At 39.2% G+C, this 11,932-nt stretch overlaps 1 non-coding gene across 1 annotated transcript; it reads right to left on the reverse strand.

Moving 5' to 3' along the window:
* Positions 1-215: 215 nt before the first annotated feature.
* LOC120892102 (small nucleolar RNA Z39) lies at positions 216-278 on the reverse strand. The gene has a single exon (XR_005736762.1). It is a non-coding gene; the product is annotated as a small nucleolar RNA Z39 (small nucleolar RNA).
* Positions 279-11,932: the final 11,654 nt, after the last annotated feature.

Raw genomic sequence — 11,932 nt, forward strand, 5'->3', positions numbered from 1 at the left:
TTTTGACAAGATACATGAAAGCAAAAACCTAGCTGAGAACATCACAGGACTCATTTGAAATAATAGGAAGAAATGAGGCGAGTGCAGTATTCATTCCTCATTTTGTGGAATTAGAATTCCATTAAGAGAAGATAGGACACAGAAATAAGCTGCAAACTCTTGAGAGTTTTAGAAATGGCAAAATAAAAATATTCACATTTCTTTTTTTTTATTGATACATCAGAGAATTTTTACAATATCATGAACTTATTCATACTGATTTGCTTCATCACGTGCAAATATCCGCATTTCTATCCTTTGTTAAAGAGTTGATTAGCTTTATATTTTAAAAAATCATACTAGTAATGTATTAGTCTAGTAGGGCTACTCTAAGAGCTATAATGTCAACGGAATGGCTTAAACAAACAGAACAAAAATATGTGTATATATTGCCTCACTGTCCCGGAGACTAGAAGTCAAAGTCAAGGTACTGGCAAGACTGGTTCCTCCTGAGGCCTTGGGAAGAATTTGTTCCACGCTTCTCCCCTTGGCCTTGTAGATAGCTGTCTTCTCCCTGTGTCTCTTAACATTGTCTTTCTTCTATGCACATCTCCATGTCCAAGTTCCCGCATTTCATCAGGACAACAACAATCATACTGGGTTAGGACTGACCCTTATGATTTCATCTTAAGTTGACTATCTCTGTGAAGAACCTATCAGTGGCCAGATGCCAAGCTTATAATCCCAACAGCTTGGGAGACTGAGATAGGAGGATCACAAGTTCAAAGCCAGCCTCAGTAAAAGTGAGGTGCTAAAGCAAATCAGTGAGACCTTTTCTTTAAATAAAATACAAAATAGCGCTGGGGATGTGGCTCAGTGGTAGAGTGCCCCTGAGTTCAATCCCCAGTACTCCTCCACACCCCCCACACCCCCGTCATAAAAAAAGAACCTGTCGGCAAATAGCTTATGTTCTGTGTTACTGAGAGTTTGGACTTCAACAACAAATTTATGTCAGGGTAGTAGGAAAAAAGGGAAAGTAGATACAATTCAGACTTTAGAAAGTAATTCACAAACTATTGAAACTCTTTAGTGAAATAATGCATTTAAAAACTAAACATTTCCATCGGGCTGGGGATGTGGCTCAAGCGGTAGCGCACTCGCCTGGCGTGCGTGCGGCCCGGGTTCGATCCTCAGCACCACATACCAACAAAGATGTTGTGTCCGCCGAAAACTAAAAAATAAATATAAAAAAAAAAACTAAACATTTCCATCTTTCTTTTACCCTTTTTCCTTTGGAGTATATTTATAAGCATAGTTAATTTCAGGAAAACAAACACAGTTTTGAACTGGTTTATAGTGCCTCATATAAGTAGATGCACAATAATTGTGCTACTGTGAATTTGATTCTAATAGAAGCTTAATAATGAATCTGTCAGATAGTGATCCAATCCAATGGACTCAAGCACTTTCTGAATAACCACAAGATACTTTATGTCTCCAACTATAAAGATACAACCAGAATCATCTGAATGCATTGGCCCCCGAATCTTTGTTGTGTAGAGCTTAAAGGTGAAATGTGGCCAATTTTTTTTTCTACAAAACTGATTAAATGATGCCATCATTTATATATAAGTATATTATATATAAAAATATTTCATATATATGTTATATGAAATATTTTTTAAACCACCACCAAAGATGCATAGTGCTACTTAAACCATGAAATTTTAGCTGGGTATACCAAAGGAAACAAAAACCTGCAGCAAAATTGATCTCAAGGAATTTTCTGGCCATCAGGCATCAAGAAAGGGAAGGAGAAAAGGAAAGATGAAGAGCAGGGATACTAATTATTGAGCCACAAAAGTTTATTCAGAGCCTAAACTTCCCAATTTTGTTGAAAGACATGAATCTAAACATACAGGCTCAATCAACTTCAAATAGGATGAACTCAAAGGAACCCACACTGAGACACATTATAATCCAACTGTCCAAAGACAAAACAAAGAAAGAATCTTGAAAACAACATTAGTGAAGCTAATTGACACATCCAAGGGACCCTCAAGAAGATCATCAGCAGATTTCTCATCAGCAGCCTTGGAGCTAGAAGGCTGTGGACTGATACATTCCAGTGGTAAAAAGCAAAAGAACAAATAAACAAACAAAATCCTATTAACTAAGAAACTTATATCTGGCAAACTGTCCTTCAAAGAGAGAAATAAATTAAGACATTTTCTGGTTGAATAAAAGCTGAGACCCTAGACCTGCCCTGCAAGAAATCCTAAAGACAGTCCTGCATATTGAAATGAAAAGATGAAACTCAAGTCCAATACTCTATCATTCCACTTGCAATGAAGTCCTTAGAGGTACACTCCTTCCTTCCTTCCTTCCTTCCTTCCTTCCTTCCTTCCTTCCTTCCTTCCTTCCGTCCTTCTTTCCTTTCCTCCTTTCTTCCTTGAACTGGGGATTAAACCAGGACCAATCTACCAGTTGACTACATCCCCAGCCCTATTTTTTAAAAAAAAATTTTTTTTTTCATTTTGAGATAGGGTCTCACTAAGTTGCTCAGCTGACCTCAAACTTGTAATCTATCTACCTTAGCCTCCAGAATCACTAGGATTTCAGGCATATATACCACCATGCCCCACCAAGGCAGGATTCTTGAATGTGGGTTATACTGGTCTTTTATAATGAACAGAAAAATTTTCCCTATTTCATTTATTTTTTTCTTATTTGTTTGAATTGTATCAATTATTTATATGTTTGAAAGAATTCATCAGCGAAATCATCTGGTTCTGTGCATTTACTTGCAGGAAGATGATTTTTAATATCGTTTTAGTCTCATTTCCTTTTATAGATCTGTTCCAGTTTTCTATTTCTTCTTGAGTCAGTTTTGGTAGTTTGTGTCTTTTTGAGAATTTGTTCATTTCACCTAGGCTAATTTGTTCATAGATTTTCCCTATAGCCCTTTTTATGTCTTCAGGTCAATAATGTCTCTTCTTTCATTCCTTATTTAGTAATGTTAGTTTCACTCTTTTTTTCTTAGTTTCACTAAAGTTTGGTGAATTTTGTTAATCTTTTCAAAGAACCAAGTTTGTGTTTCATCATTTCTCTTTGTTTCTTTTTTTAAATTTTTTAAATTTATATATGACAGAGGAATGCATTACAATTCTTATTACACATATAGAGCACAATTTTTCATATCTCTGGTTATATACAAAGTATATTCACACCAACTCGTGTCTTCATACATGTCCTTTGGGTAATAATCCCCAGACCTCATTTGTTTCTTTCATGTTCTTTTTTAAAAACTAATTCTGTAGTCTTCTTTGTTGCATGTAGCACATGGGCACCTCTATTCAGTTAGTTTGGTGATCAGCTAATGATTGGACAGAAATCTTGTTAAAGGTCTGAAACTAGTAAGTCTCCCACTCTTTGCAGAAGGAGTATTCGTATGTGTGTGTATGTGTGTGTGTGTCCGAATGAAGCCAGATTTAAAGTTAGGTAGTCAGTGTAGTTAGGTAAATCAGGTCTAAAATCGAGTGAAATCTAAAATGGAGGCCATGCTGGGAATGACTCAGGGAAAATACAGGACAACTCATGGAATGTTAATGAAGTCCTGAAAAGGCCCTAGGCCAAAGTCCACCTCAAAGAAGTGTTAACCAACAGCCCCAACAGATTTGGAAATAGCCCATCCCAGAGAAGTGATAATCCCATCCCAAAAGGTGATAATTAGGCCCACCTGTGTCCCACCCCTTGGGCCTTCCAACCTACATTCCATCACCAAAACTATAAAAAGGGGAAACAACCGCACTTCCACGGATTCCACCTTCTGGGTCCCCTTCTTCCTCCGGGAGAAGTCTTTTCTTCTGTCCTTTAATAAATTTCTAATTTCTACTCTGACCTTGCCTCGGCGTGCTTCTTTGGTGTTATTCTTCAACATCGGGGAGCAAGAACTCGTCACCGGTCAACAGCGGTAACACGAATACCTTAAATGTTCAGACAATTGGAAATTTTTCCAAACTCTTCACTTCTGCTTGGTCAGAGAGTAAAAATCAGCCAGATGTGAGAATACCAAGACCTTCTCAGTCTTCATCATGACCACCGCCCTGCTCATGCAGGTGACCTCCCAGATTCTCAAGAATATGTCAATGCTTTTCAAAACCCCTGTGAATGTCTCACGGCCAACTTTTTCTTTTAAGCTTTTTGGTTATTCTGTTGAAGCCAGAATTAGATAGACAGTCAGTGTAGATAGGTAAATCAAGTCAGGTTGGGTCAAGGAGGCCAATTTTGAGTGAGTCTGAGAAGTTGGAGACCATCCCCTGAGGAATCTTATCAAGAACTTGCCCCTGCTCTAACCTGTTGCCAAGGTAACTTGTCCCAGGAATTTCCCCTCCCTACTGGGAGCTATAAGCTTGTTAGTTACTGTGTCCTGGGGCTGCTCCATCCTGCCCTTCCCCCTTCATCCCACCTGTTCTCACCTTTTGGCCCTCCCACCTAGCATTCCTGGGCCTAGTCACCTATGCAGGAAGGAGAAAGATAAGGGGAAGAAGGCAGGAGAACAAAGGAATCCTAGGACATATAAAAAGGGCAGAACTGGGGCTGGGGTTGTGGCTCAGTGGTAGAGCACTTGCCTAGTAAGTGTGAGGCACTGAGTTTGATCCCCAGCACCACATTAAAAAAAAAAATGCATTCTGTCCATCTACAACTAAAAATATAAAAAAAATTTTTTTAAAGGCAGAACACCTCGCCTCTTGGAATACTGTGATACCAGCTATGGCCCCCTTCTCCCTCAAGGAAGAAGTCTATGTTACCCCTTTTTAAATAAATCCTGCTTCATTTGCTTGCCTAACCAGTGGTATCACTGATGTTTCCTTCAAGTATTATTCGCTGCCTTGGGTAAACACAGAGTCAACAAATTGCTTTTAACTGTTTTCAGTAAGTGGCCCTGTGAACAGTTTTTTTTTTCCTATACTTCTTGTGAGTTTCTGATCAAATAAAGATAGCCTTGCAAATGGGATCTTCCAGAGACCCTTCAGACAGGCCAAATAATAATAATTCTCCAGGAATGAGGCTTTACAGATCCTTCAATCTCATGTGGCCCCTATGTTGATGGCTAGGCTGCTGTTTTTCACAACTGTGGTCTGTTTGTTTTTAAGGCTACCAAACAAAATTGAGAGCTAGAGAGGGGACGTGGCAACAGGGCAAATAAAATACCACAAAAAAATTCTATTCTTACCAAGATTCATCCACTTTTCTTAAACCAATGCACTCCAGATTGCTATAAGCCTTTGGTGAATTTCCACAGTTCTAAAAAGTTGATTCTGACCTTTTTTGCCAGTTTGCCCACAGGTTTTATGAAAAAAGAAATATTAGAGATCCTTACCCCTTGTTTTTTGTGATGTCTTCCCAAGGTTTTGTTTTTATCATTTTTTTTTACATGAAAAGCATTATTTCTTAAATAGTACTATATAGTGTGATGGTGAGAATACCTACATGATATTTTATACTTTCCTGGTTCCTGGGAAACTAACCATATTATCTATTGAATCACCAGAACAATGAGTTTTCTCTCAACACATGTTTTGTTTTCAGTAAGTAGCCCTGTGAACATTTTTTTTTCAACAATGTGGTGGTTTAGATACGAGGTATTCCCCCGTTGAGTGAGGCAATGTAAGAAAGCTTATAGGTGAAATGATTGAGTTAGGAGAGCCTTAACCTAATCAGTGCATTAATCCTGATAGAATTAGTGGGTGTTAACTCTAGTCAGGGAGGATGTGGCTGGAAGAGGTGGGTGTGACTTGGGGGTATGATTGGGTATATATTTTGTCCCTGGTGAGTGAAACAGTCTCTCTGCTTCCTAATTGTCATGTCCTGAACTGCTTTCCTTCTTCACACCTTTCTGCCTTGATGTTCTGCCTCATTCGGGCCCAGAGCAACAGAGTTAGCCATCTATGGACTGAAATCTCTGAAACTATGAGCCCCCAATAAACTTTTCCTCCTTGAAAATTGTTCTTGTCAGGTATTTTGGTTGCAGCATCCAAAAAAAAAAAGCTGACTTAAACAGTTTTCTTTCTTTCAGTATGAAATTTTTTTATTTTTATTACAATGATATGTTCATCTACAGAATAAAAGAGACCTATCAAGCCATGCCCAACTGCGATGTATTTCAATCCTGACTTGATATATGAAACGTATGAACAAAATTTGTGATAAATAGGAGGGGATTTTTGAACATCGGGTCATTTAATGTTATCAAGGAATCGTTAACTTTTTTTTTGTTAGTGAGAAAATAGCGTTGCAATTACATTTGTCAAATATGCATCTTAGAGATGCATGCTGAAATGGTTACAGATGAGATTATATGATATCTAAGTCTTGCTTCAAAATAATCTGGAGCGGGGAGAAGCAGGTGGGAGTAGGGACCAAATAAGACTGGCTGTGAGTTGATCATTTCTATTGGTTTGGTATGTACCAATGATGGGCTTGCCATGCTTTTCTATCTTTCAGTGTTTGAAATTTTTCATAATAAATGGCATGGAGGCCAGCCTCAGCAAAAGGGAGGCGCTAAGCAACTCAGCGAGAACCTTTCTCTAAATAAAATACAAAATAGGGCTGGGAAGGTGGTTCAGTAGTCGAGTGCTCCTGAGTTCAATCCCTGATACCCAAAAAAAGAAATATGTATCAGTTACCAACATTTTAAAGTTGAGAAATTTCAGGGGCTAGAGGTATAGTTCAGTGCAAGGCCCTGGGGTTCACCCCCAGCACGAAAAAGGAATTTCAGATAGTCATCCATAATTCCTATCTCTCTTGAAACCATTAGAAGCTCTGGTTATACTGCACTCCCATCCCACATGGTGACAACTGGCCAACAACCCTTTCTGTCCCCTTTAGAGAAAGAAGGCACAGTTCCTCTCCATTTGCCACAGTTTCTACCTGCCTGACCCTGGAGGCACAAAAATCCAGTCACTTTTGCCTTATTATGTTTCAAAGGCTTGTTGACAATTAGAGATGACAGTGAACAATAATTTCATTGTTACATACCGGCAGATTACTTCTGAAGGTCAATACAGAATCAAGATGTAACATTGTGTCACAGGAAAGTAGGGAGCTGAAACTCCAAACCTCAGTTCTTCTGTTCCAAGGAAAGAAATTTAAAAGTCAGCCACCAAAAATCCATGCAAGAGAACTTCATTATAGGTGAATGTAAAGTAAAAGCCAAGTGAGGCTCAAGCAGAGAGCACTCTCAAGAGAGAGGGTGGGCCATCTCCAAGCAGAGAATGACAAAGGAGACAATGCTGTCCCCAAATTTTATTACTGTTTGATGTTTACCAGAACTGGGGACAACCCTCTGTATTCTGCCAATCAGGTGTTCAACTCATCCTTCACGCTGAGTGGTGGAATTTTTTACCTTAGTTGGTCCTCTGCGGAACTGTCATGGTGGCCATCCTACTTAGGGGGGCTTCATCTACAAGTCAATCCCATGTTAATGCAGGCACTGGGGTCAGCAGCTGGTCAGAAGTTACCTTAGTGCTCCTGTGCTACTAAAGGAATCCTCCTTCCCAGACAATTGGAGACACTTATAGTCACAATTCCTAACTTCACATCAACCTCAGTGGACTCTGTCAAGAGATAGTCTCATTAATCTTATTCTCTTGACGTGATTTTCAACTAGCTCCCTTGCTTATATTTATTTTCTACAAATTAACTATCACCTTTTGCTTTCTACTTTGGAAGTACTTTAAAGCAGACCCTAAGGTCATTTGAAGAACACTTGTGACCTTGCCTGCATTTCACTGCTCATTGCTAGCTACTCCCTGACAATTTCACCCATCTACAAAACATTTGGAAAAGACAGAAAAATACCCTTTGCAAGACTTTTTTTTTTAATAGTTATAGACGGCCAGCATGCCTTAATTTTATTTATTTATTTTTTAATGTAGTGCCTCACGTATGCTAGGGAAGAGCTCTGCCACTGAGCTACAGCCCCAGCTCCCTTTGCAAGACTTGATGCCAATCAGAACCTTTCTAAGGTGGCAGCATACCCACCAGGCTTTGGGAGACAAATCCAAGCCAGTGACAAAACAATTGTCTTCTGTAAGATAAGCTGTAGAAACAGGATGCTTTAAAAATCAGTCAAGTCAAGTTAATCCCTTTGTAAATCTTATTAGGTTTAAAGTAGGTGATCATTTAGAGAGTCAGGTGGAAGGATTTCTGAAAGATTGATGCCATCTCATGGCAATCCTTCACTTCTACCCCCTGAATCCTATGGGAACATTCATCTTACAAGATAGGCTTCCACTATGGCTTCTCCAGAATCCCTTTCTGATCACCTCCAGAGATCATGTACTATCTCTCCTCCACCTCTCATGGGTACTGAGTATGTAATTCTCTTATGGCACTTGACATTGTCCTGTTTTTTCATGAATCCCTTGTGCATTTATCAAGTCCTCTCTTTTCCTGGAGAATGAAAGTTGCTTGTTGACAGGGACTCTGCAGCCACATTGCCTGGGGTTTCAATCCCAGATCTACCACTTGGTAGCTATGAACAAGTTACTAAGTCTCTCTATGCCTCAGTTTGGTCATCTATAAAATGGAGATGATCATGGTACCAATCTTCTAGGGTTTTGTAAGGATAACTGGAATGACACATGTGTAACAGATTTTAAATAGATGCTTTGATTGAGGCTCCTGAATAAAGTATATACAACATATTAAAATAGGAACCAGAGCAGGATGAGGGTGTGCCTCGGCTATAGCGTGCTTGCTTAGCATTCATAAGGCCCTGGATTTGATCCTCAGCACTGCAAAATAAAAAAGAAGAAGGAGGGGAGGAGGAGGAGGAGGAGGAGGAGGAGGAGGAGGGAGATAGGAAGGAAGGAAACAGGAAAAGAAAGAAGGAAAGAAGAAAGGGAACTAAAACAGGTTATATCTTGCAAAGTACCTCAACTGTTAAGCCCTTATCCACATGAGGGTACAAAAAGGTTCAATGTTGAAAACTGAGAATCACTAAAAGAGGTTTTCTTTGAAGATTTGTAAGAAGAATGGACAGAAGGCTGCACCACTTTCAGGAAAACATCTAGAGAAAATGAACTTGCATCACTAAGTTTTAGAAGGAGTAAAGTACATATTTATTGTATTACTTAAGACTATTCAATTCTGTTAGAGAAGACAAAAAAAAAGATAGATTGGATGTCTCTATGGTTTGGAAGTGGTTAGTCCCCCAAGGCTCATGTGTTGGAAGCTTGGGTCCCCAGTTTGGTGGTATAGAAGTGATGTGGAACCTTTAAGGGGTGAAGACCAGTGAAAGGTCCTTACATCAACTGGGGGCATGTCCTCAGAAGGGATTGTGGGACCCTAGTCTCCCTCTGGCTTCCTGTTTCAAGATATGATCCTTTTTCCCTTGATCCTTTGCCATAGGGCCTTTGCCAGAGCCTGAACTATGACACTTAAACATTTAGTCCCCAAAACCTCTTTTCTTTATAAGTTAGCTTGCCTCGTTATAGATAATGCAACATGGACAGATACAGATGTTAAAAGAGACATGTTAAAGAATAAATCAACTACAGTTGCCATCTTGTGTAAGTTTGGTCTATAATGTTTGCACAATGACAAAATCACTTAATAGCACATTTCTCAAAATGTATCCCTGTTATTAAGTGACACAGGACGTATATGACTTTTGTTTTTTAAGTGGAAGAAACAAGGGTATGTCTTATGGCTAGAAAGAATGAAAAGATCAAGTCATAAGATCATGCCATTTTCAAACTGACAGCCATGTTGTCCCCAGTTGGCCATTCACTTTGATACTCAGTATGGTCCCAGCATGAACCTACTCTGCTCTGTCCAAGAGATGCATATAAAACCTATTGATGCTGAAAAGGCTAATTGGTAAACTATGGCTATTGATAGATAAGCACATTAGCTTTACAGGAAGCTTCTGTATGCAGACAGGAGAGACAGGGCAGGGGAGAAAGAGCAAGTGCTAACTTGGCTGGTATTTCCAGACTATCGGGCAAAAGGTGAGGGATAGAGCTGGCATTGGGTGGGTCCTGTTAAGAAGTCTGCCTGGCAGGGCAAAGGGTAGCAGCAGAAAATACTGGAGGTAAACTGTGGATTACCAGGAACAGAAGAAGGAATCACGAATCAGTTGAGCAGAAATAAGGATACTTTTGAATTTATGAAAGGTTCTGTTTGCAATAGATATCTAGCAACTGAGAGAATTTCCAAAACCCCACAAAAACTAGATTCAGAGAGAATCAGCCCAGATTATGAAGCATCATGTATAAGAACTTCTGTGTTCCCCTGTGTTCTCCCCCCCCCCCGACATTCCCAGATGGGACAGAACCCTAATAAGCTATCTCATGGAGCAGAGAGTAAAAACCCAGGGGTGGGGCTGGGGATATAGCTCAGTTGGTAGAGTGTTTGCCTCGCATGCCCAGGGCCCTGGGTTCCATCCCCCCACCAAAAGAAAAAAAAATAGGGAATGGGACCCCAAAAGAGAGAAGCATGTAATTATGTAATTTTTCCAGCCTACAGCAAGCCTCTATTGAGGAAAGGAAAAAACCTTTCTTTTAAAACAGAATGAAAGAAATGTAAAGGAGAGGTGGGAGACAGAAGTAAAATTATTCATCACAACCCGTAAGTCATGCTTGTTTAACACAATGTTCCACATGGAAATTGCTTGGAACACTATTTAGCACATAATAAATGCTAAATGTTAATTATTATTATTATTATTATTATTATTATTATTATTATTATTATCTGCCCCATTGTCTAGCATGATAACTTGCACCTTGTAAGACCACAAAAGTTTGTCATATTAGCCTTAATTCATAGCAGGAATAATTGAATGTTTGAACGGATCTTTAAGATCTAGAGTAAAAAGTAAAGTGCCTAAGAACCTTTTTGAAGCTCTCTCCTGAAATCTATAGTCCATTAAGAAAGATGGAAAAGGGAACACACTGAAGCATCTAAAGACCATTTTTTCCTGGCTCATATTCTAATCATCAAGCAAGCTCTTAACTTAGTGAGACCCTGTCTCTAAATACATTTATTTTTAAAAGGGTGGAGATGTGGCTTAGTAGTTGAGCATCTATTATGGTTTAGATGTGAAGTGTCCCCCAAAAGCTCAAGTGTGAACAATGCAGGAAGGTTTAGAGGAGAAATGATTGGGTTATGAGAATCTTAACCTAATCAATGAATTAATCTCCTGATGATAACCTGAATGGTAGATGAAAGCTGGTAGAGTGTGGCAGGAGAAGGTGGGTCATTGGGGGTGTGCCTCCAGGGTATTTATCTTATATCTGATGAGTAGAGTCTTTCTCTGCTTCCTGATCATCTTGTGAGCTGCTTCCCTCTGCCACACTCTTCTGCAATGATGTTTATTTAGCCTTACCTCCACCCCCAAGGAATGGGGCCAGCTGCCAAAGGACTGAGACCTCTGAAACTGTGAGCCCTCAAATAAACTCTTCCTCCTCTACAGTTGTTCTGTTCAGATCTTTAAGTCACAGCATGGAAAAATCTGACTAACACAGTGTCCCTGGGTTCAATTCCTGGTTAAAAAACAAACAAACAAACAATTGCATAATCCAGATGATCAAAGGAATCTGCTTCCTCCACTAGTCTTAGGTTTCAAAAATACTTTTTTTAATATCTAAAATTGAAATAACACTCTTTTTGGAAGTAAGAATTAAAGAAAACAAATTGCTCATAGAATATATTCCAGAGCACATTTAGTAAGAGTGGCCCTTCTACAGCCTTGGGCATCAAGTGGGGTTTCTGCAGTCCTTGTCTGTTGCCTTGAGAAGCAGTTCAAGTATTACCATTCATTATATGCATACTTAAAAGAAATTTCTTATTTTCAGCATTGATTGCCTGCATTCTATTTTCAGAATAACTTCTAGCTGGAAGGCAAAAATCATTGATTTGAACTCTTAATTTTTTTCCCTAA

The sequence above is a fragment of the Ictidomys tridecemlineatus genome, chromosome 2, assembly GCF_052094955.1.
Source record: "Ictidomys tridecemlineatus isolate mIctTri1 chromosome 2, mIctTri1.hap1, whole genome shotgun sequence".
Taxonomy (NCBI): Eukaryota; Metazoa; Chordata; class Mammalia; order Rodentia; family Sciuridae; genus Ictidomys; species Ictidomys tridecemlineatus.